The sequence below is a fragment of the Corapipo altera genome, unplaced genomic scaffold, assembly GCF_003945725.1.
Source record: "Corapipo altera isolate COAL_440 unplaced genomic scaffold, ASM394572v1 67, whole genome shotgun sequence".
NCBI lineage: Eukaryota > Metazoa > Chordata > Aves > Passeriformes > Pipridae > Corapipo > Corapipo altera.
The window spans coordinates 4,215,115-4,240,183 of NW_020884906.1; the positions used below are offsets into that span (position 1 = coordinate 4,215,115).

Consider the following 25,069-nt stretch of genomic DNA (forward strand, 5'->3'; position numbering starts at 1 on the left):
TGGCATGTGGGAGGCTGGAGAACTGTAGGATTTGGTGGTCTCTTTTCTGTGTTCTAATGACTGGAAAGAAGAACCCTTTTTTGCTATTGCCTTTGTCAAGCTCTCGGGGAGTCTAACACCACCTGCTGATGGGGACTGCTCACTAGAATGTCACAGGTGCAGGGAGTGAAGTTATTTCTCATATTTAGGGTTGTAGAGCCACCCTTAAGTCCCCTTCTCCCAAGCCCCAGAAGGTATAATCCTCAGTTTTGGGCAGATGGCTCTTGGGAAATTGCCATTTCTTCTACTTCTCTCAGTCAGAGGACGTTGAGGAGAATATACATGAGGGACAGGAAGCACTGGTAATATCACCTGTGTGGTTTTACTCTAGGGCTTGTACTGAGTGAATAAGTCTTCTTCTTCATTATTTTTTTCTTTTTTCTTTAAATATTCCTCTCTGCAGGGAGCTTTATCCCCTAGTCTAACAGTCTGGGAACAAGAGAGAATTTAATAGCTCCTGGCTTCTAATCTCAGGGCACACAGTGAACTGCATTGTGTCCTTGAGCAAATTATTTAAACTCTTAACATCAAATTCACCTCTATTCATGCTCTCTGCAACCTCAGTGTCATTATACTGAGAACATAATTTGTTCTAAATTCCCTAATATGTAATCCCAAGATCAGTGTTTGTCTTTTGCAAGGAAAGGTTCCTTTTCTGGTTTTGGTAGAAGTCTGTATTTCTAAGTATTACAAGCAGGAAAGGACTACAGACTGTATCCATCCTAAGGCTTTGGGCTTCAGTGTTTTTGGTGGGACCATGAATGAAAATACAGCCATAATTATAGACTTAAAGGGAGAGAGATTCCCTATGTCCTGTATGTCCCATATAGAAAGGAAAAGGCTTGCTAACCCCAACACAGGCATTTTGTTCTCCATTAATTTCTTGCTCTCATGAGTTTCTTCATTTTCCAGGCTTCAGATGCCTTCTTGAATGTCTCATTCTCCTGAACAAGGGCAGTGGTGACAGATGTCATCTCTGGTGGCGAGAGAGGAAGCAAGGAGATATGTCATTCTGGTGAGTTATAAAGCTGCTTTCTCTCCTTTGTTTTTAAGCATTTAATTCTTAATCTACCCTTGTGGCTGAGAGGGACATTTTTCCTCTGTTACAAGTCCTACCACTCTATCAGAATGTCACAGCTCAGCAGCCCCTTGGCATCGTGCAGGGGAACGAGCAGATCCTGCTACAGCACCTGCAGGGCTCCCTGTGGTGCCCATGTTTTCAGGTGCTGCCATCTTTAAGCTTCTGGTTCAGGTGCCAGTTGTGATGAACTTACAGACCAAGGACAGTGGACACAGACCACTTCCCTCTAACACTTGCCCCTACGAGACCATATGATCCTTAAAAAAATACAAATCGTGCTTCCAAGCACAATTCTGTGCCTCTTAAGACCTGGGATATAAGTGATTTGGGCCTCAAAAGGTGCCAGAAACACATTTTTGTTTTATAAATGAATGTTCATGGGTAAGTCAGGGCTGATGCTTCAGACTTGGGGAAGCAGCAGTTTCCAGAACATGGCTGCTGGGCTGGAGTGCCCCATGCAAGGACACTGTGCGGTAAGACTTTGCACAATATTGTGTCTATCCAGGTTTGATTGTTTAAAAAAGAGTCAAGATCAGTCATCCTGAACCACAGCAAACAGAGATTCTCCTTAGGATTGTGTTTAAAGCAGTGAGATAAAAACACTGGAGTGTTTGAATAGCGGCTTGTTGTGTTGATGGCTTTTGCTAAGTTGTATTTCTTTGGAATAAATTGACAGCAACTTGAGAAATTCTACAGGGACTCCACTTGCATTTCTGAAGTATCACCTAAGCAGCAGCTCAGGCTTTCTTTATTTTATGCTTTTCCCGGAAGAAAAATGGTAGTATCTGCAGCCTGGTTTGGTTTCTTTTTTTTGGTGAAGTATCATTTTTTCTCCTTCTTTCATTGCATGCAGTTATTTAAGTCTGCCACTCTGTGTTTCTTTTGTAGAGGAATTTAAGACTAACACTTGCTCCTGCTCTTGGGATATTATGAGTTTTCCCAGCTGAAATATTTTAACATTGCCACAAAGTTGGGGGGTTTTAATAGTATATTCGCTTGCAGGCCAAGTAGCTTAAAAAATGGATAATACCAGAGCCTCCAACTGCTCAAGAGGAATTTTTTTCCCCTATCCTAGTTCTAGTAGCCTTGAAGATGACATTTTTGACCCTTGTTATCCCCTGTATTTATTTTCCCTTTTTCTAGTTCCTTGATAGAAGATTTAATCATTTTTCCCTCTGAACATCCATGAAAGAATACCACTAGGGATTCTCCAGTTTTTTTCAAAACTTTTGATTGTAACCTACTTCCAAATTCCGAATTTCTTTGCAATATCTAACCTTTTGGTATGGTGTCTTGTTGTACTTTAAAATCTTCTCCTGGTACAAATGGGAACACTGCTCCTGACGGGAACTCTTGGCTTTGTTTGGGAATATTTGTGCCTCAGCTGCAGTGGCCTGGGTCCATTGCATCCTGCCATTTGTTCTACCTGGAATTTGTTTGGTGCACTAGACTCCTTTGGAGCAGCACACAGTGTGAGTTGAATGGCCACAGAGCTGGCAGAGGGATCAGCCCTGACAGCCCCCTCAACCCTGCAGGTCCTGGAGCAGGGACTGGGGTTTGCTGTGCCTTGTCACACACACACTGACCTCCATACGCCTCATAACTGTGTATTTTGCTTCCAAAGAAACTCTCCAAGCTCTCTCCAAAAGGATCTTCTTCAATGTACATGGAAGCTTGAAAGGAGAGAGGTGAGTTCATATAGGAGACCAGGATATCCCTAATTACTCCAGGGATGGAAGTCAAACAGTGCCTGAGCTGTAGGAAAACAAAGCAAACTTAGCAGAGGGATCACTGCACCCTCTGCTCAGCACACACCAGTTGTTTGTACCAAGGCAAGACTGAGTGACTAAACACCAAAATGTTGTCTGGTTACCAATTCAAAAATTAGGATTGATCCATAGTGCAAGTGTTACAGCTGGGACTGGTCAATAATCTCAGGATGGAAGTTTTTCAATGTAAATTCACATTGCCTTTGATTGACACAGTTTATTCGTTCATGTTGAGTTTGTCAAATTGCCTCAGCTAAAAGATTCATCAAGACAAATAATTTTCATTTTGAAAGTTTTGATAGGAACCAGATTTATATATGTGTTCATATTTTTAAACAACTTTTTTTACTATTTTGTCCAGATGAATCTGAATATTTTAAAACTGGTTAAGGTCTTACCAGGACATTTTTTAATGGGAAGAGTGATGGATTTTTGCAGTGTATCTGTTCAGGCAGGGAAGTATGAAACCAAACCAAAACAAGTTATTCACACAACTTGGCTTACTGAGTTGTAAAAACATGTAGGTGGAATTGCTCCACTGCTGGAAGGACCTGAGGGTTGGAAATACCTCTATAAGATCTTTCCCAGAATTCCCCAATACTATTGTATGTAACTTAGGATGTCTAAGAGAAAGCTCTGTTTTGAGATACTTGCAGTCTAAATGGACAAGGTAAATGATGAAATGGAGACACTGAGAGGAAAATGTGATTTATGGACAATAGGAGAGGAATGAAAGGGCAAGGAGCAAGCAGAAAATCTCATTCAGTTGAATCACATAACATGCTGTAGATGTTGCTGAAATGTGCTGTAGAGGAGGAGGTGCAGCCCTTTATTTCCCCTCTCTGTCACCTGTGAAAAACTGTATGGTTGGGAATGGTACTCCTGGCTCCTTAGAACAGGTTAAAAATGTGGAAAGGTCGTAAGAAAATAAGTGGAAAGGGAAGTAAAAGACTTTCTCCTTTGGAAGATGTTGAACAACTGAGGACTAAAACCAAAATTTTCTCTGAAGTTCTTTTTATGATGGGAACAAGGTGTAAATCCAAGCTGACCCCCATGTACTTGCTGTACCTTGCTTCTTTTTTTTCTCAGCCTTTTACACCCTAAATATTAAGAACCTGGGAGGTCAGGTGCTTCCAGGTGCCTCTGCAGTAACAGTGAATTCAACCTCAGGTGAAAGCAACCACACTGCCTCTATCAGGACAAAAAATTAATGAAATCACCATCTGAAATATTCAGTTACCTGTGAAGGAGAATTGTCTGTGAGTATAATCAAAAAATGGTAGAAGTGTTGCTTTGTTGTTCATTTGGAGGTTTTTCTTTGTTCCTGTTGTCACAGCCTGCAAGGAAAATCTCCTTTAGTTTCCAAGTATCAAGTGAGAGAGCTGAGGGTCCAATAATCCTCCTCAGCTAAGTGAACATGCACTAGAACCTCTCTTAAAGAGAGATTTCACTCCTATTTTGGATGTGGATTGGAGGGAAGATGCTGTAAGGGGTTATAACCCCATGGAGTATCTCTAGCTTTTAATATGACTGCAGAACCACTTGTCCCTCCCTCAAATAAATCAGATTCATGTCTCCTACTGCCCTTTGCAGTGGAGGACAAGGAGTCCAAGGCACTGCTCGAGCTCCCATGGCTGGAAGCACATCCTGAGGTTCTGGCTCTCCTTGCAGGATCAGTGCCAGGCACTGCTCTTCTGAAAGCAGGACTGAGGTGCTCCATAAATACCAGGCACAGGGGGACAGACACTTCTCCAGTCCCTTCTCCTTGAAAGGAGAGGTTATTGCAACCCAGGGGTATTTAAGGAGTACAGGGGGCATTTAAGGAGACAGGTAAGGGAGGTGGAGGGCAAAGGGGGGGGAGTAGGTATTGGAGTACTGTTTTTCTTCAGATATCTTTTAAAACAAGGGGAAGAAAGAGAAGATTGGCTCAACTAAGTTTCACAGAGTGGCACACTGCTCCTGTGATAGCCAAGGCTGCTGGTTCAGTGCTTACACTGCGAGATCAGGAGCAGAATAATTGCCCCTCAGTGTTGTACATCTCCTGGTCTGCCAAGCGGGAAACAGAATCCTCAGAGCATTTATCCCCAAGGGAAGATATGAATAAAAAAAACAACTGCAGTTGGCTCTGCCTCCTTTAGCATTTTGTTTCAGACTCCTTGCTGCACCAGCAAGTGTCACTATGGTCTTTGCTATACAGCAGCAGAGATGAGAATGTGAGTTTTGGAACAGGAAGGGGGGGGGAAAGCCTAATCACGATTAGGAGAGTGGCTCTGCCACACCTCTGTCTAGAATCAGTGACCCAGAGTTCCAATCTCCCTGTGATTTCATTGGCAAGGTGACCTGAAATTATCTGTTAAATCTTTCACTCTGGAGACGTTTTAATGGTAGGATCATGTGACAAAAATCTGATTGTTCTTCTTTCTTGTGGGAATGATTGCTGCTTGTAATAATCATGGTGTCATTTTCAGGATAATCTATTTGCTAAACCGTGTTTTTAAGTTTACCTTGCCAGATTCTCATATTTGGGAGTGGAAGTTCATTGCTGCTTCTCTAGATAAGAAAATGAAATATTTATTAATTTAGAAAAAGGAGTGATATGAAATCTGTGACTGTAATTTTATTTCTGCTCTGCTTTTTCAATGTGGTTGAATATTTTGGCACCGTTTCCAATATATTTAATATTAGATGGGGAAGTGTGAAAATGGAAATGCATTGGGGAAATGGAAAAACACCAACATTCCTGTTACTGAAACAAAACTAAATTATTATGACAAGTATTATCATGAATATGGAAAGGAAGCAAGATTGTGTTTTCTTCTCCAACTGCCTAGCCACAGTTTCATGTTCCACAGAAAGGAAATTCAGTGACACTGAAATGTTAAGCTCTTAAATTTTATCTTCAGGAGACCTACGGTTCATTAGAGATAATATACATTTCTTCCTATAGAAGATATAGAGATAATATACATTTCTTCTTAGACAAGAATCTAAATAGTTATTTTTAACCCTTTGTACTTAGCTGATTCAGGTCATCCCAAAATCCTAGAAATTACATCCCAAAGCCTATTCATTCCTCCATGAGCAGGACTGATGTGTTGGGTGAAATTCTTGGTTGTGATCACTCCCCGTGGATTCTCACTGAGCTGGGATTCCACATTTCATCTCCTAGTCATGTGCCCTGTACCTTTTTCTGAATCATCCTGAGTGTTGCACAAAGGGTGGGAGGGGTGGTACGAAGGGAGGGAGGGATGTCAGCAGGGATAACCCCTCAAAACTGGGCTCTTTCCCACATTGGGAATCTCCTTTGCTGAGAGAAGTCTTGATGTGAGGGTGTGAGGTTGGGCTTTCAGACTGTCAGCATTTCAGGGAAATGGAGAATGAGAGTGGGACAGCAGGAATGCATCCGTTGCTCTGTTTAATTCATTCTTGCAGCCATGAGCTGATGCAATCTTGCCTTTGCTAAGTACACTACAGAGGAACATTGACAACAGGAAGAATGACTGACTTCAGGGAGGAGAATTAGAATTATTTGACCTTTCATAGTCTCTTTTCATCAGCTCTACAGAAAAGAATATCGTAGCTCAAAGCTCTTGTTCCCTCAGGTTTCTTTCACTTTAATAACATTCCTGCATGGATGTAATAAAAGTCTCTTTTTTCTTGAGCTCGTTTTTCTCCCTTTATTTCTACTTGCCATTCTTGACTTCACAGATCATGACCAGGACAATAATAAAAATCTCAGACTATGCTGGAGGAGGTAGGATTTTTGTCTTAGCCATCAAGTTTCCCATTTCCATTGTATTCGTTGCAATGTACCTCACAAAGACATCAGCTCTGATTTTGTAGATTCAGGAGTTCAGCTGGTTGGGTATCTTTGGAGAAACACCTGGGGTATAATCCTCTATCTTGCCAAACCCTGCTTGTTACTGCCTAAATTTCCAAGGTTTGCTAAGCCATGGGGTGATGTTTCTCCTGCCAACGAAATCCCAGAAGGTAAATACTGTCATTAACTTCTCCTCCATAAAAGGCTTTTGTTGGGTACTTCTGTTTGCTCAGCAGGTTGTTGCTGTCCATCAGTCACCCTGACACCAAAATCTGCACAATTCAAAGTCATGAAGAATGTTACTAATAATTTATTTGATTTAAACCAGTGTCCTCTCACAGATAGGAAAGCATAGCACTGCCAGCTGGAGCAGAATAAGGGAAAGGAATTTTCCTACACGTTTTTAGGGAAGTTCCTATAACCTTTGTAGGTGGTGGCTGTGATTTTTAAAGTGTCACAACACCATGCACTGTGTGAATTGTGAGCACTGTGAGAAAACTCTGGATTTTTACTTTCAGGAAAAAAAAACACAACAGGAATTAGTGACAGGAATAATTCATTTCTCCAAAGGTTTGTGAAGATAACTGATCTTCAAAGAAAAAACCCAGTTGTCTGTGATATAATTATGAAGCCTCTGTCCTTCACCAACGTTTGCAAAATAAAGAATACAAGAGTTTTAAAAAATCAAGCCCCAGATCAGGACTGTGGATTGTGGACATGGAAATTGAATTTCTTACCCAAGGCAATATTTTAATGTTGCATATTCTCCACATCACAGGGACTTCTTAGGGAGGTTCTCCTTATGTGTGTGGATATATATACGTATATGTCTGTGTGTTAGTCCATAACTTTTTTCATTTCTTTTAAATGATCCTTGTTATCACTGCTCATGAAGGAAATTCAGTCTGTTCTTTGATACCTGCCTTGTGACAGAGAGATATAGAGCTAGATTTAAGGAAACTTTCAAAGAAGACAAATAATTTTCTTTCAAAATAAAATTTTCTTTCTGCCCTTTTTATAAACTTGCTGTTCTTGTACTTGCTTTTGTTGTTACAAAAAGCTGTTCATGTATAACAAGCATAAAGAAACATGAATTTGTTGACTTTATGATCAGCTTATGGAATTCATTTACTCAGGAGGTAATGAAATTTCATCTGCTTGTCCTATTAGAGACAAAACTTGGTAAAATCAAATGTGTTAACAGAGGAGATCTCAAAACATATTTGTTGTTTTACTCTTCCCCCCCTCACCTATATGCAGCCATTTGCTCACTGCCCTTGCAACTTTGCATAATTCAGTACTAAAGCATAAGGAGATAAATCATTAAATTATGATAAATCTAACCCCTGAAACTGCAGTGATTTTAACCTGGTTTCTTTTGGAGCAATTCTGAACTAAGATGAACTGTGCTGAAGGACCTGACCTCTTGGATTGGCCTAACTAAATGTGTTTAAAACCCAAACTCAGGCGACACTGGCACTTTTCCCTCAGGAACAAGGCACAGTGTCAGTATTTATGTGTATAGTGTGACTTCTGGATCATGGTTTCTATGACCACCCTGCTCCCTGTATGACTTGGTTTTCTGTGGCAAAGATTTGTTTTCCAGGCTGGGTCACAGGTCAGAGGAGTGTCAGAGCATTTCTGATTTTTTACCATAATATTTTCCTAATGCCTGGCATGTGATCTTAAAAAAGCTGCCAAAAATGGAGCAGTGTCCATCACCTATTCTGTGCTCACTGAGTAACTGCCTCCTGACTTACCCTGCCCCTCTTGGCACCCCAGGGCTCCCTGGCAGCTGTGGTGGGGGTGAAGGATGCATTTCCATCACACCACACTCCCATGGTGAAGTCTTAAGCTAAAGAAGGCAGAGAGAGGGGAGTGATCCTTCCTTACTGGAAAATACACTGAGATTGGCTCCAAAAATCTGGTTATCAGGCAAGGACAAGCTGGAACAAGCTGGATGAGTGGCACCTGCAGATCCCTGTGCCCTGCAGGAGAGCTGCCATTGGCATTGCCAGCCTGGTTGAGATCCAGAATAGGGTGCAGCAGCCAGCCACAGAGTTAGGAAACTTCTCTCTCCTGTAGTCACCAGTTTTTCCTTTATTGAAGGACTTTTTTCTTTGATTGTGGTGGTTTTTTTGTTCTTCTCAGAACCCTCATGTTACAGCACCGAGAGCCAACTATTTACCTGGAAATCTTAAGATGTTTCAGAGCATAATGGAATAGTTTCCTAAAATTTTGCTTCATGTGTCTGGAGGAAGGGGACAGTTTTGACACATCTGTCTTGCACAGGGTGACATCCAGAGGGGTAACATTCCCAGCACTGGGAAAAGCAAAGCTGTTGATGCAGCTGACACTTCCCCTGACTCAAAGAGTCAGCAAATGCTGCTCAGCAGACAGAACAAGTGAAAACCAACCCAATATCACAGGAGCCTGTGGTGCTTAAATCCTTAATACTACTAAACTGTGGTAATAAAGAAACAATGTACTAAAATTAAACAAGTATTCTGAAGAAATACAGGCATTATAGCACGTCCTCTAGAGTGTAATAGCACGTGGTTTCATAGCTGGAACCTTTTTTACTTACAAATTGATACTTCAGAAGATGTTTTAATCATCTTCCATATATAAAGCAACATTATGCCATGTGGTCCTTAGAAATCTCTGTAATAAACATAATAGCAGCTCATTAAGCCTCAATAAACACTTCTGTATAAGATAAGAGTTATTTCATATTTTAAATAGATAAATGGGCACAGCATGCCTAAGTGACTTGTATAAAATAATCCATCATGTCAGCTGCTTCGTGTAAGTACATGGGGTGGCAAGTCCTCTCTCTGCAAAACTGTGGATGCTGATGATTTTCATAACAGGAACAAGTTCTTTTTTTTTGACCCCAAGCCCAAGGAGCATCGAGTAAATCTGCTGTTTAACTGTCTTGGTTCCTTTGACTAGTGCTTAGGGGACTATGTCACATATAGTAAATTACTGGAAGAAGAAATATCCACCAAGGTAACAGGTGCCAAATAAAATATATTAGTCAATAAGAAAACTATTAGAAAGCAAGTCCTTTTAATGTGATTTACAGGAGGCTGAAGTTACAAAAAAGCAAATGGAAGGAAAGAAAATTACACCGTGAGGAGTAAAGAGGACCACTATTTTTGTGATATATATTGGAAAATACAGGAAAAACTAGAAGTAGGTATTGGCCATGGCCTGTTAACATTCATTCCCAGAGGAAAAAGTCCAGAATTTGAAAGGGTAAACACCAATGAGGCAGGGAGATTTATTTCTTGTGGTCAAGGGCTCAAGTACAGAGGTCATGTTCGGATCCCCTTCCCATGCTCCGGATTTTTGTGAAGTTATGGCTTGAGGTGTGTGAGAACATGGGGAGTGAGGAGAGGAGGTGAGATCAATTAATAACCATTTTGGACAGGACAAATCAACAATTCCTAACAGCTGAGTGCTGCTTGAGGGAGCTAAACCTGACACAACGGGGTCATTTGCTGGAGCACAAGAGCACTGTTAAGAAAACAGGGGTTCTGTTTGCCCCTGGGCTCATGGATAATGCCATCATGCCTCAGTTTCCCCACCTGAGGAACAGGAAATCCCTTTGTTGTAGTGAGAATCATTGAAAAAAATGATGTAATGGGTAAGAAGGGAAACATGATTATTATCTTCAGGACCTGCAATAAATCAAAACACAAAATGCTAATGTTGACCAAAGAGATTTCTGCTGCTGTGAAACAAAAGCTGTTTGCACAATAGCTTAGAAGCAGGAAACCTCCCAGAGGTGATGCTGATAAAGCATGTGTTTAAGTAACATGTTAGTTTAGCTTCTGGTCTTGTGGATCTCAGTCCCCTCATAAATTCACACTCACAAAAAAAAAAAAAATAAAGAAAAGAAACGAGAAGACTGCTTTGAAAAAATTTGTCTAAATGATGTTATATGTTTATGTGTGGAGGCTGGGGGGTGGCAGGAGAAAAGGAAGGCAGAAGCCTTGTCAGATTTAAACAGCCCACTTTGTACTCTGGGAAAGGCAATTCCATTCCTGCATTTTGAATTAGTGCCATGCCACTGGAATAAGCAGATAGCATGGTTTGCTGCAAAGGCAGGCAGCACAAAATCAGTAATCTATAGATTGAGCTGCTTTCCCATATTACATGCTGTGTCATTTTGTAGTGTAGCAAAACACTACTAGAGCTACAGCTTTGTAATTAAGTGATTATTTTACACATATCTGCATTATAGCATCTGTATATCATTACATGACTGATATTCTGTATTCTGACAGCTTGAATTTATGTGGAAGTATTTTAGAGCCAGGTTGGGTGTTAGTATATTAGAGGCTTGGAGATAAAAATTGTTGCCGTGCCTGTTTCCCTTAAAATCTGCTAAACCTTATTAGTTTATCTTTGAGAAGAGCTGTCACTTGGCACAGTGACACACACACAAAATAATAATAATAATAATAATAATAATAAAGATATTTTCTGTTGAAATATATGGGTAATGGAACAATACTTCATCTGTGATTTGATGTTTTCTCTCCTGGCTGCTGCCTTAGCTGAGTTTCACCACGTTCTTCATGAGCCAGTGGGGCTTGGAAGGAACATGGAAGAGTTGCCTCAACTGCTGAGCAGAGAGGAGGCTCCAAGAGCCAAAATCTACTGCCAAGCTTAAGTCAAACAGTTCTAGGATGACAAAGTGCCAGCTCCTGTGGTCCAGCAGGGATTGCCTGCAGGGGATGGAGGAGGAGCTGCCACCTGAGCTGAGTGTGGGACTGCAGGGCCTGGAAAACAGGGTGACAACGGCAGGGGGCTGCTTTTCAGAGGCTGGTTCTGTGGAAGTGCATCACACTTTCACCAAGAGGAATTCAGGGCAGCAAATGTGTCTGTCAGAGTTCTGGTTTTCTTTATAGGATCAAGTAGTGGAGGAAGGAGAGAAAGTAGAAAGTAGAAGGCAAATAATTGTAGGGATAAACTGTGGAATGGGAAAGACAAAATCATCAGTGCTCAACACTGCAATTCTGTCTTGATACCTCCATCTCCTTAGTGTCTGGTTCTGCGTGACTGGGAACCTTCCTTTGGAGGTCCTGAGGGTTCTTAGATTTCACTGGAGGTATGAAAGCCTGTCCCAGAAAGCTGTTTGCTTCATTCCTAGATCAGGGACTCCAGACACTGAGGTATTAAAAAGTGCCCCTTCTTAACACTGATGTCATCTTATTACAAATCATCAATAAATTCCTCTGGCACTCTTACTTAAAGGAGCTTAGAGGAGGAGCTCTTCAGAAGTTTCATGTAGACTAAGACACTTCTTTTTCCTCCAGAAAGGATCTACTCCATACCTTATAGTATTTGACTTATTTCAGTCTGTAAATCTTGGACATATTTACTGCTAAGGTGCAGAAATGTAAATCATGGTTAAAAAAAATAATTCCCCTTTCCTTAAATGTCACTGCCTTCTGTAGCACATGTCTGTTTGCCAAGGGACTGAGCACTATTCCTGATGGCATTGGAGACGTTTTTCAAACACCTGGTTGAACTGGCTGTATCAGTTCTTGTCCCCCTTCTTTCACAGAAAAGGAAATCTCATTATCTATGCACAGAGTAAGAGGGTATTATAAGCCACTCACCGTTCTCAAGATGTTTGCCTTTGTCATAAGAACTTAGAAGTGTCATCACAATTTAAAGTTGACTGCATATTTGTTTTTTTTTTTTTTAAATTTAGGTTATATCTGTAACATGAGAGACAAATCCCAGAATAACAGTGCAGTTACTCAATAGATGTGGGGGGTGGGATGAGAGGTGATTTTACCACCATCCCTCTGATTAATATCACATCAATAAAGCTAAAACCTTCATTCCCCTGTATTAAACTTACATCCTTGAGGTTTTAGTCAGGCTGGTGTCATGACTGCGTCTGTTTTGGCCAGAAATTTCATCCTGCATCTGAGAAAGTTAAAATTGTGGTGAGTCAGGTGAAAGGAGGAGATTTAGTGAAATCTCTGCATCTTGCTGTATTAACAATACTATATTACACTATATTATTTGATGCATGGAATCTTTGACTCCATGAAAAGGAGCTTTTCCATTCTGGAAATGCATTAATGGATCTTACCTCATCAAAAGAAAAGTCAGTTCTCTGTGATGCTAATAGTAGAATCTACAGACTACTTCTGCTCTTTTCTTCAGGAGAGTGTATCCAAGTATGTGAAAGACAAGTTGTACCTGAATTGGAAGAGGCTGTACCCATTAGGATGTTTTTGCTGTGAAACTAAATGATGAATTTAAAGGTCTGACAAGAAAAATGAGTGTAATATCTGAAATATTTTTAGACCAAATTGTCTTGGGAAACTAATTTTGAAAAGTGGAATAATCTGCCTCCTGGAAAGTTCAATTAAAGTCATAACATTTAGCATCATCAACTACTTATTCCCTATAGTTCAAATTTCATATATTGTGCCAATTTGCAAAGTTGTGTCTGCTGATACAGTGGGAAAGCAATATGCAAAATATTTTCTGATTGTGAAGGAAGCTTGAGATGATGCTAAAATAACATGTAAATGAAGTGAAAGATTTTTGCCACAGGATTTTTTTAGCTGGTCACAAATCCCAGTAGAGGAAGCAGAACTGCATACCAAAATACCATTTAATTTTGTGGAAGAATTTGCTTAAAATTACCTCAACTTTATTTGAAGGATTTCTTAGTTCTATACCTGTTCAATGATCCCAAAGGAGAGGAGGGCTAGTTTTGTGAATAAATCTGCAAACCCAGTTTGAGAAATGGGAAATTGATACCTAGCTCTTCTTAAAATTCAGTTTTCTTGCCCTGAGAAGTCATGCAGAATTGACATTTGTAATAATATAACTGGGAAAGAACTTTTGAAAATCCCCAAAGAGCCATAGGCAGGGATTCAACAGAGAGGGAGTCTGTATGTCTGTAAATAATTTGGCTGTCCAGGGTGCAAAGTCCCTGTGAATGACTCTAATTCTGAAGAAAATCAAGATGAAGCACAGGAGTGTGGGGAGCACTTGGCTGATTTGAGATGCTGCAGAGCAGATAAGGAATGAAATAATATAAATCATGTGGCAGGGCAACTGCTTTGGTTTTGCCATTGGTGGAATAAAGCATTTATACATCTGGTAAATCAAACACATGGCACAAAGCACAGACTGGTAAAGTCACTGTCTCAAACAGCTCATTGATGGGAGAATTACTCCTGGATTGTGTAAAGCACTATTGCCCTGGGTTTCATATAGGAGTAAGTAGTTTTCATGTATCTCAGGAAGCAAATGAATCTAAAAAAGGACATTTGGGCAACTCAAGAATGGTAAAACAGTGGGACTGTCAGGGCAATTTTGGAGTTCAGTCTGACTCTTCTCAAAAACACTGTGAAGGCTGTGGGCCAGATCTTCATCTCCTTGAAAGGGAATCAAAGAGGTTCTGAAAAGTGATTATCAGCAAAGCATCTGCCTTGTCTCTCGTTGCTTATCTGACCCAAAGCCACAGAGTGATTGTATAAACACATGCAACAAAATATAATATTTGCAAATAACCCCTGGGAGATCCGTGGTGGTGATTCTGGCAGTTTATTGACTGCTGTTATAAAGAAAACCCAGCAACCACCCTCACCTCCACCTCTGATATATTGCTTTCATCTTCAGAGGGAAGAAAGTGTGATACAGCAAGTGTTTATGCACTGCTGGCATTTGCCATTGGAAATGATAAAAGGAAGATTGAAAAATACCCTGGTGTGTTATTGGAGCTGCTGCCAGTGCTTGGCCAGATGAGAAATGGGGCAGGAACTCTGCTTGACAAGGAGGGATCCAATTCCCTTGGATTGTTACTGTCAGAGGGTGTCCAGTGTAAGCACTTCCATTCCTTTTGTTCTGTGCTGCTCTAATGTCTCTGCTCTGGGTCACCCCAGTCTGTGGGTTATTCTTGGTTCTTACACTCGAGGGAGTTGTCTTTATGAGGTCTTGCACTTTATAAATAGGCTGGTTACCTCAACCTTCTCATTGCCAAGTCTGGCATAAACCTTGTGGATGTCACAGAATCACAGAATATCCTGAGCTGGAAGGGACCCACAAGGATCATGTCATTGCCAGCAGAGCAGCATTAGGTAGTTTGCACCTGAAAATACAGCAGGATCCCAGAAAGTAGGAAGGTGCGAGTGGTATGTGATGCTTCAAGCAGTTAATCCAAAAGTTATATTGATGTAGAGGTGCAAGAGAGATCTGGAAGGAAATAGAACTCCATGGCAAAAATTGGTCTTTAACTGCCCCGTGTTACACTATGAAAAATCCAGCCTTGCAGCCACGTCGGATCCAATTCAAGGATAGTTTAAATGAGCCAACTCTCTGTTGGTGCTGGCTGAGAAAACTATCAGAGTATTATCTGTGTAGGCAGTATAGCAAGAACAAAGAAAAATAAAACTTGCATTTGCAAGCTGTGATAGCCTTAGAGATGCAGGACAACGTTACCCTACAGCAAAAGCCCATAAAAACACAATGCAATAGTATTGCCTCAGAATGATTAACCTTCAAAATAAAGGAAGATCCTTTTGACTATGCCAAAGTACATTGTTCAGAGGGAATGGAAGGGATCGATTTGTCCCTGTGAAAACTTTCTTGTTGCACGGGGAACAAAAATTATCTGTGGATGGGTTTGAGTTCACCGTGGCTTTAGCTGAAGGTGGGTTGGATCTTACAGCTGCATTCCCACTTCTAGAGGAGCAAAAAATGGTTTTAAGGAAGGTGTTGCTGTACTAGAGGTACACAGCTGGAATGACTGGGGGGGTTGGGAGCTGTAAACACTGCAGGCTGTAGATAGTGGGTCTTGTTCTATGTCTTCTGCTGATTCCCAGGTTTGGTTGCCATACCCAAGGTATTTCTCTTGAAAGCCAAAAGCATTCTACACTGCCTTACAAGAACATTATGAGACTTAAACAGTATTCATGAACATGTTGTGAGGATTATCTGTGTTTTAAAATTCCATTAGAAAAAAATCTACATGTGAATTGCTAAGTAATAGAAATCCGTTTAACTGAATTGTAGACTAATGTGATATATTTAATATTTGCAATGTTCTTCAATAGGAAAATACATAAAATATTTTTAAGCTATATTTATTTACAATAAATAAAAAAGTTCCATTTGTTTAAGAAATATTGGGTACACTGCATTTATATTTCTGATTAAACTGAGATGTATGATTTTGAAAGGAATTAAAAATTTCAGGCAAGTGTCCCAGACTTTTGGGAATTCCTAACATAAATTCATGAATTAAGATGACAAGGAATTAAGCAGGTTATCCAGATTAGGTTTGTAATACAAAGCCATTTCATTAATATAAAAGCTTCTTTCAGCCCTAAAATGATTTACTAACCTGTTTGCATGGTGAGCTGCTGATTCTTTCTCAGTCAGTCTGTTTTAGCAATGTCATCTCATGTTGTAAAAGCCTGGGTGGAAGGCAGGTCACTTAAACTCCAAATGTCTGAGATGTAGGGTTGTTTGGCTTTTCAGCTGTTCTTTTTGCAGCAATATTACATTATGCATTGCTACAAAATAGTACAAAATAAACGTGCAATCCAAGCACGTGGGATCAGCCCTCAAACCATCTGGAAAGAGGGATCAGCAGTTCTGCCCCAGTGACCTCTGAGTTAAAGGCAGGTTCTTTTGTCCCACAGAAACAACCCCTCCCACCTTCCACTGACACCCCAAAAATGGTGCAGCCTCAAAGCTCAGTGAGGGCCTCTCCTCCATTCATATTTTCTAGCAACCTGTCTGACCACACTGGAGGGTTCTCAACCCAACTACTCCAGAGATGAAAGTGTTTTACAGTGACATTTATAAAAGTCTTTCTAAAATTTCCACTCGGTGCATCTACAGCACGTAACAACGACAGTAAATTCTGACAACCACTTAGCAGGGATTGTACAGGACTACTAAAAATCAGATTCTGTTGCCATCTGTTCTCTGCACAAAAGGAACTGGGATGACTAAGGTGAATACTCCAGTGTGCACAGAGCTGCTTGGAGCTCTGCACAGTTCACAGGGTTTCCTTAACTGGTATCTGAGAAGTGCCCCAGAGCTGTTAGGAGCTGATATTACAATCAATGGTAAATGTTTTCACCCTTACTACATACTGCCTTTGTGGTAGATTGGATCCCAACATTAATAAAACATGGTATCTAAGTGCAAGAATTAATTCAGTGCAAGAGCTGTTTGAAGATGGCAATTAGTCACACTTATCTTCAGCTTAAAAGATTCAACTCAATTTCCTATTGATAGAGTGCTGCCAGGAATGGCAAATCCATAATGCAAGGCATTTGGGGATTATAACAACGGGCACAGTGCTTGATAAACACAAACCATGGGGTTTGTTATAATCCCCCTCTGTGGGCTCTGTCTTCTGAGATGTGACATCCTGTTTGTGCACAACCAGGGGCAGAGCAGCCTGTGCTGCTGCAGAGGTCACAGGTGGCTCAGCTGGGGAGAAAATCCTTGGTTCACATCACCCAGAAATGACCCCAAGCTTCTAGGGCCCCTCACTTAGTTAAAGAGCTGCACAGCACTGGACATTTAAACTGAACGTGGAGCAGATGTTATCATTCTCATTCCATATCTGCAGCCTGATGGTATCCAGGCATCCAAAAACCAGGAAAACAGAACCACCCTGCTCCAAAGAGTTCTTGGAATTTTATACCACTGGCCTTCAGCTAAAGATTCAAAGCAATTTAATTAACAGGTCTGTGTCTAACATGCAATATAATGAAGGGTGCAATGATGTCCTGAAGTCCAACATATATTATTATATATATTCCAAAGAGTTCATTTGTTGCCTGATCTCAACTATTTTCCTTTCAGAGGAAGTTTCACACCGTGAATAAGAGCAGTAAAACTTGTTGAAGCCACAAGGTTCTTTGGGTCAGGTTTTCCTCGTTGTTAATGGATATTTGTAGCACTTCAGTTTCTTGTTCATAACCTAAATTTCAGGTTTTTAAAAAAGCATGGTAGGCACAAGGGTAGTGATTCTGAAATCCAAATAACAGAAAAAAAAATTCTGTTTTTTCTGGCAAGCACACACAAAAGGGAAAATCCAAAAACCCTTTCACGAACTACGGTTCTCAGCTGCCTGTCAATTAAAAAAAGTCAGATAATTTCTGTCTTACATGTCATTGCACTGAAACAGGAGTAACACTGGGACACGAAGAGTGCCTAAGGGAGGCCAAATTCTTATTTTTTCCAAGAGGAAGGTTGGTTCCATGTTAGAGGCCATGTATAACCCTAGTTTTAGGCTTGGCTCTGCAACAGATTTCCTAAATTACTGTAGGCAATTCAGTTAATTCTCTGAGCATGAACTGCCCATCAGTAGAATCAGGATGATTACATTTCTGCATTTTAATGGGGGGTTATGAGGATAATTATATTAAAATTGGAAATGCAAGTATTTCTGGACAGATAACTATAATTGTCTACCACAGCTGAGGTGGCTTGGAGATTGTACAGTCCATTCCCAAAAGGGTTGGTAGGGACAGGTCTGCAGGGAGAACAACTCCTTAGGAAAGGTGGCAAAACTTCTGGGATAATATATATAATTTGGGCAAAATTTGAGATGTGGTCCCTTTTGGCTTTGCCTCTCTGGGTTTAAGTCTCTTTGCAGTGTGTGTTTAAAAATTCTATTTTGCCCCAGGTGTCAGGGCACTGAGTGCACCAATATAGGTCTTAATGGGCCTGACCAGCCTCACCTGGAATCACTTTCCTATACTGCAATAAAACAGCTGTTATCTAATGTGACATTATGAGTGTTCCAAAGGTGCTCAGTGATGTATGTGCATGTGATGTATGTGCATAACTCCATTAGCACTAATGGGAGTTAATGGCTATAGCCTACTAGAAGAGAAGAGGCTATTTCTCTAAGTGTCAGGGACTAATAAAAATGACATTTCAGTTTGGATGTCCAACCTTCAATTTAGGCAGCAAGTGCTTCAGATGAATTTTTGACAGCTACAGTGCCATAATTAACTTGAGGCTCAAATGGAATTGTTTATTCTGTTTCAATTGCTTATTCACATGATTTAAGACCTCACTTCCCTTCTGTGATTTTAGGGGGAACATAATCCCTTGCATTTAGAGGTTTTGTTTTATATTGCAAAATTCTGCATTACAATCACATCTGTATCAACCCAGCTAGAATGGGTTGGGTTGGAAGGCACCTTACAGATCATCTTGTTCCACCCCCTGCCATGGGTAGGGACAGTTTCCATTATCCCAGCTTGTTCCAAGCCTCGTCCAACCTGGCCTTGGACACTTCCAGGGATGGGGCAGCCACAGCTTCTCTGGGCAACCTGTGCCAGGGCCTCCCCACCCTCACAGGAAAGAATTTCTTCCCAGTATCCCACCTAAACCTGAACTCTTTAAAGTTATCACACCACTCTGTGGCATACTGAAGTCTTGAGTCCCCATGAATGCATCCTGCCTGAATTCTTATTGCAAGGCAAGGTGCTCTGGATGTTCCTTGCATCCCAGAACCCTGATGGAATACACCACAGTCTTCTCTGTCTGCGTCCCTGACTCTCCTTTCAAAGGAGTCTAGGGCAAGGAGGAAGGTAGTGCACATCTGGAACTCAGAATTCCACATAATCCAACTGAACAACCAATTTAATGCTTGAGAGTTTTCCACTGAAACATTTGTCTGGTACTTTGTCCTTTTTTTTCATTTCCTGAGAAATTCTCTTAAAGCATATTGCCTCAGCAGAAAAGAAAAATGGAGATTTATTAACAACCGAAGAGGTTTGTACATATCCTGCTCATTTGCTTTGAGGTTTCTCTGCCTTTTGCTGGTTTTGTTTATCTAACAGACTTCTGTGAGATGCCAGCCCTTACAGGTCACACATTTGTACCAGCCATGCAGCTAATGAGAGCATTTCGGGTGTGATTGTACTGGATCACAGCTGCCACTCACACTGCAGAAATATCATTTGACAAACTTGATGTGTGGCCTGGAGTAGCTGGTAAAATATTGTGGTGCACTTTATGGATTTGATTGTTTCAGCATTCATGACAGTAATTTTCAATCACTTTGATTATGATTATTTTCGTGCTCATGACGCTAATTTTTCACAGCATCCTCAGTAAAACATGTCAGGGTAGCGATTCTGAGGCTCTAAATGTGACCATTTCTATGAGAGAACAGCTCTTGGGATATCAGCTGTGCTGTTGTGATTCCCCTCAGGAATGTGGACAGCCCGTGGACTTAGGGGTTATCTGAGGGGAATAGTTGTTGAGACCTTGGTTCTTTGTGTCCAGCTGTGAGTGTGTCCCTGCTCCCTCGTGTCCTGTTCGTGCTGAGCAGTGCTGTGATCTCGGGATGGATCCACTGAGTGCCAGCAGTGCCCCTTGAGGAGAACAGAACACTGTGGTGGCAGAGTAATCAGAACTGCAGAAGTTAATCAATCAGCATTACAATGTACCTGGAGAACTGCCCTTATTACACAGTTCTCTCTCTATTAGACATTTCTGTCTGACTTTTTTTTTAAAATGCAGAGTGCTCTTGTTTGAGGAGACAGCTTGGAGCTGGTAGTTTGCTGGAGATGCTGACGTGGATGAATGGCTGACTCTGAGGTGGTGGTCATGAATTTGATAGTTATATATGGAGATTCGTGCTCAGTTAACTTTTACATCCTCGTTGGGAATGACTGGGGATGTTTCAGGCTGGGGTTATATATGAAGATTTTAATCTGTGTCATAAATTCACCATCACAATGCAGCTACTGGAATATCTGTGGGAGAGAGAAGGCAGGATGGAATGAGGGACAACACATTGAAGAGTTGCCTGTGAGGTGCTTGCAGCTTCTACTGCTGTTCTCGGCTGATGTCCATTTTAATGACTGTGTTAGGGGATAAAGTATTTCTCAGAGTGAATAAAGCAGATATAATCTAATCCTTAAAAGTTTTCTCATGTTTGATTTTCAATTATGATACCAGATGTATAAGGCTGGAGCAGTGGCTGGTGTTAATCAGCGTAGCTCTGTTAATTACGGACCAAATGGAATTTTAGTTTAACTTAGCACCACACTTTGTGCAAAGGAGTGAATCCAGCTGTGAGATAAGTCAAATTCTACCATACAATAGGGATGCTGTTTCTCCAGTCTAAGCAAAAAAGAAAAATGAAAAAAAATCTAATATTCAGCAGTAGTTGAACACGATGGCGTGGATTGTGAAGATATTGTGCCTTTCATTAGTCTGTGTTAATATGTATGCAGAAATCAATCAACTTAAACATGATTTACTGTTGTTTTTAGAAAAAGCAGTTAAAAGTCTCCTTTCTTCTGGTAAGTAATGTAAATGAGCAGAATATTAAATCCTACACTATATCCATTAGGAAATCAAGCAGTTAAACAAGTGTGAGTGGTTTAATTCTCAGAGGAGTTTAAAAGCTTTTCCATTATGTTATTAACTACACATTAGCAAAGAATAATACTTAATGAAAAAAGCCTTCAATGTCCCAAAATACACAAATCTGTGTAACAGAAAAGTGTTGGCATGGCTTCCAAACATTATTGAGCGAGAGCTGCATTGTAAAATTAATACAGGACCTGATTAGTGAAACAGTCAAAAGGTATGAGATCCTTTATGTATGACATGAGGTCAGCAGGGTAGAAGGGACAGCTAATTGTGATCAAATCATACCAGGTAACTTGAGGAATGCTCTGTGTGTGAGGTGGGGGGTGTTGGGTGGGTTTTGTTGTTATTTGGGGTTTTTCATTTGTGGGCTTGGTTTGGTTTGGTTTTATTTAATTTTTTTCTGACAATCTCCCGTTGAAAAGTTATTATTTAGATTTTGTGCTCCTACAAGTGGCATAGCCATCACCACGGAGCCTTTCTGCCCCTCATTCATCAATCTTAATCCTCCATTGTATATCCTCCATCCACTTCTCACCTCCACCTACTTCCCACTCTAATTGCTGACAAACTGGTGTTTCATATTAAAAACACCATCCCCGTGTAGAAATGTTGAATGTACTCCCACACATGGGCTATTTTTTTTTTTCTTGCAGAATTAGGGCATGAAAAAGGATAATGAATGTTAAGCAAAGTTAAAAACAGATTTAGAGAGAATTAAAAGACAGAAATGTAAGATTAGGTTGAACTCACACTTAGGGGGATTAAGAGACTTTCATTTGTCCTTTGATCTCATTTGTGTTGCTGTAAAGATCTTTAGGGTCAATGCCATGGAGGATTATCACTGGTCTGAATTATTGTTGGGATTTGCAGTAATGGATTACACGCAGGAAAAATGGTCTACCATGGAAATTGCAGGGATACCTTACTCATTGCAGCCTCCCATTTTAAACTGGGGCTACTACAAATCCCAGCAAGTGCTCTCCACTTGATTAGCCAGAAGGAGAAACCACCACACTGCGTGAACAGAGGGAGTTGCTTCCTGCCTGGTTGATGTGGTGGGTGAGAGCCATGAGAAGTGACCTGGTCTCACTGCACTTGGATAGAGTGTAATTTATAGAAGTGACTTCTAGGCACACAAGACAACTGAGGACAGATAGAAGTCATCTTTTTTCAGTCTCCTTCTACCTTTATGATGATTTCCTTCCCTTTTTTTTTTTTTTTTTGGAGGATATTCTGCCAAAAGTTGCCTCATCTTTTCTGTATGCAATCTTGCCTCATCTTGCCTGTGTATGCAATACATAGTACTAATTATGTAACCTTTGCCTCCTTTTTATGATTGTATTCCTACATATTCCCACCTCCTTTCTTTTTTTTTTTTTTTTAAATAATAGCTCAGTGCTGTTTAATGCTATACATTTCACATTTTGAGGCCACAGAGCCATAAATTTACATCCCTGGCAGGACCAACTTGCCCTTCATCTTTCAGAGGCAGAGAAATTGAATTCCATGCAGTTTAGTGAGAAAGTCATTTGGATGAGACCTTATTAAGCTAAGGTCCTTCTGGTTTTGTGTGGATATTACAGATTCCATAACACTTTCCATCAAGGTGGAGGTGTTCTTTAGAGCCCTCAGCCAAATATTCACTCCTTGTCACACAGTGCCATGTCAAATGACTACTCTCCTTTCCCCCTAAAAGTGGTGTAATTTATAATGCCTGAATAATGATGTGGGTTTCTTTTAGAGGAAAGCTCCTATAACTCTATCCTGCCTGCAAAGGCCTGCTGACCTGCCTAATTTTACTCATTGCCAGCACTCCCAAAGTGAGTAGTCTCGCCAATATCCAGATGAAAAACTCATGTTCTCTCTGAAACATTGCAAGGAATTAAAATTGGGAGCAGCTGTGGTTGCAGTATCAATACATAACTGAACTGCAGTGAAATGTGCACTGACTGGAGGAAAACTGCTTGGGAGTATTCCTGTGATCCTGTAAGTACAGGGGGAAACAGCAGGAGCTAAAATGAATAAGTGAAAACAAAGGTGAGATCAGATTGAGAGGCTGAGTGCTGGAAACTGGGAGCAGCCACACTCAGTGGGATCACTGGACAAGAGCCAAGGTTTGTGTTTCTGGTGGCAGGATCAGGATGACTCAGTACAGTGTAGCCTCACAGAATTCATAGGTTTTAATTATTTTTTTTTTTAAAGAACGGTGTGGGATAGACCATATAAACAAAAATAGACACTTATATCTAAAATGGTCAGATAGTACCTGTGCATGGGAACAGGGACCAACCACAGAGTGTTACTTTCTTTACAGAAAAGCTGAAATAGGATATTCTCTGAACAGCTGGTTGGGGCTTTGAGACCTGTTCTTTGAATTAAGCAGTTGTAATGTCTGCTGATCATCTCACGAGTCAACAGCAGTAAAAGGAGCTCTGCAACTCATCGTGGGTGCTCAGCACATTTGGGGAAAGGCAGCGAATTTCTGATCAGTTTAATATGCATAACAACAACTGGAGGAAAACATACAAAGCTGATGTCCTCTGTTTTTAATGCAAGTGAAAATGTATTTCATATATGAGTCATAAAGGAACAGGGAGGGCTAAAATTGTGAGGTTTCACAGTAAGCAATCAATTTTTGTTCTTTGAGCATGTTTATTAAAATGTACACTTATTTTTAAATATGCCATTAAAAGTTTTATAAAATAAGCTATATGCTACAGAGACCAATGCTTTAGTACTTGCTCACAATTAATGTCATGGAAGTCAATATTTTGTCACAAGGACACAGTAAATGCAGTGTATTTCTCAGACATTCCCAGAGGAATGCTGGTGCAGGGAGATAATTATTCTCTGTCCTTCCTTCCCCGTTGTTTCTAGGAGGTTGTGTTTGCACTCAGTGACAATCCCAGGCATAGGCTTATTCAGATGAGTTTGTATCCTGCATATCTAGGTTCCAAATTCTCCAGGCAGTTCAGAGATTGGTGGGGGGTATGTGTGGGTTTTTATTCCTTTACAGATACTCACAGGCCAGATCACACTGTAGCTGAGCTACTGTCACTGAAATCACCAAATCCCTTTCCCTCTGTAAGGAACACCCCTGAGAATTATCCATGGTGAGATCAGTCTACTTTCTCATTCTTCCAGGTAATTCTAAATATCCATGTTTTCTTTAGGAAAAGACTCTGGCTGAAATTAATTAAAATTTCCACCTCATCCATGTGCTATTTAAAATAACTTTGATTTAAAAGCAGCAACTGATTGAATCTTACTGGATTTTCTGTCGTGGTCTCTTCCCAACCCCCCATTAATGCAAGGACAAGTAGTGAGTGTGCAAGTCAGTCCCTGTCTCTGAACAGCCCTCTGCCTAATAATGATTGCAGTCTATAAAATTCATATCACAAGGAAATGCACAGAACAGATAGGCATAATCCAGCTTTGAAAGGAGCTGGAAAGTTTCCAGATAATATGGAATTTTTGTGGGCACCAACTTTGTCAGGTTAATATTTTGAAGTCTCTCAGGGAGTCAGGAGCTAATTAGACAACGTGCTGAGAAAATGCTGATCCCCTGTCTTAGCATTCTCTGACCCCCATCTCTTGCTGAATTACTCAAAGCATTAAAGAGCTGATAGGCTGACATGTGATTTCTTCTTTTCTTCAAACATTTGAATTAAGAAGAAGTACATGGACAATTAGTTTGCCTGGATACCCTTCAGTCTGGGTCATTACTGGAGACTGGAGATTTCAGCTTTCTGCTTCAAGGTCCCTCCCTGCTGTCCTACAAGAATGTAGCTGCGAGCTGAAACACTGAAAATGTCTAAACTGCAGCAAAATGTGAATTTAAGGGTGGTGGCAGGCTGTGAACTGCAAGCCTTCTGAATATTACAGGCCTTCAGATGTACTCAGGGGTTGGCCAACACCAGTTCAGCTGTCAGCACTGAACTGGTGTTG

General features: G+C 40.7%; 1 long non-coding RNA gene across 1 annotated transcript in view; it reads left to right on the forward strand.

The window, feature by feature from the left end:
- LOC113951319 overlaps nucleotides 1-20,628 on the forward strand; it is a 31,137-nt gene extending 10,509 nt beyond the window's left edge. Inside the window, exons 2-4 of the long non-coding RNA XR_003529105.1 lie at nucleotides 952-1,054; nucleotides 20,261-20,338; nucleotides 20,485-20,628. This is a non-coding gene — a long non-coding RNA (uncharacterized LOC113951319). The remainder of the gene's footprint in view (nucleotides 1-951; nucleotides 1,055-20,260; nucleotides 20,339-20,484) is intronic.
- The last annotated feature ends 4,441 nt before the right edge of the window (nucleotides 20,629-25,069 follow it).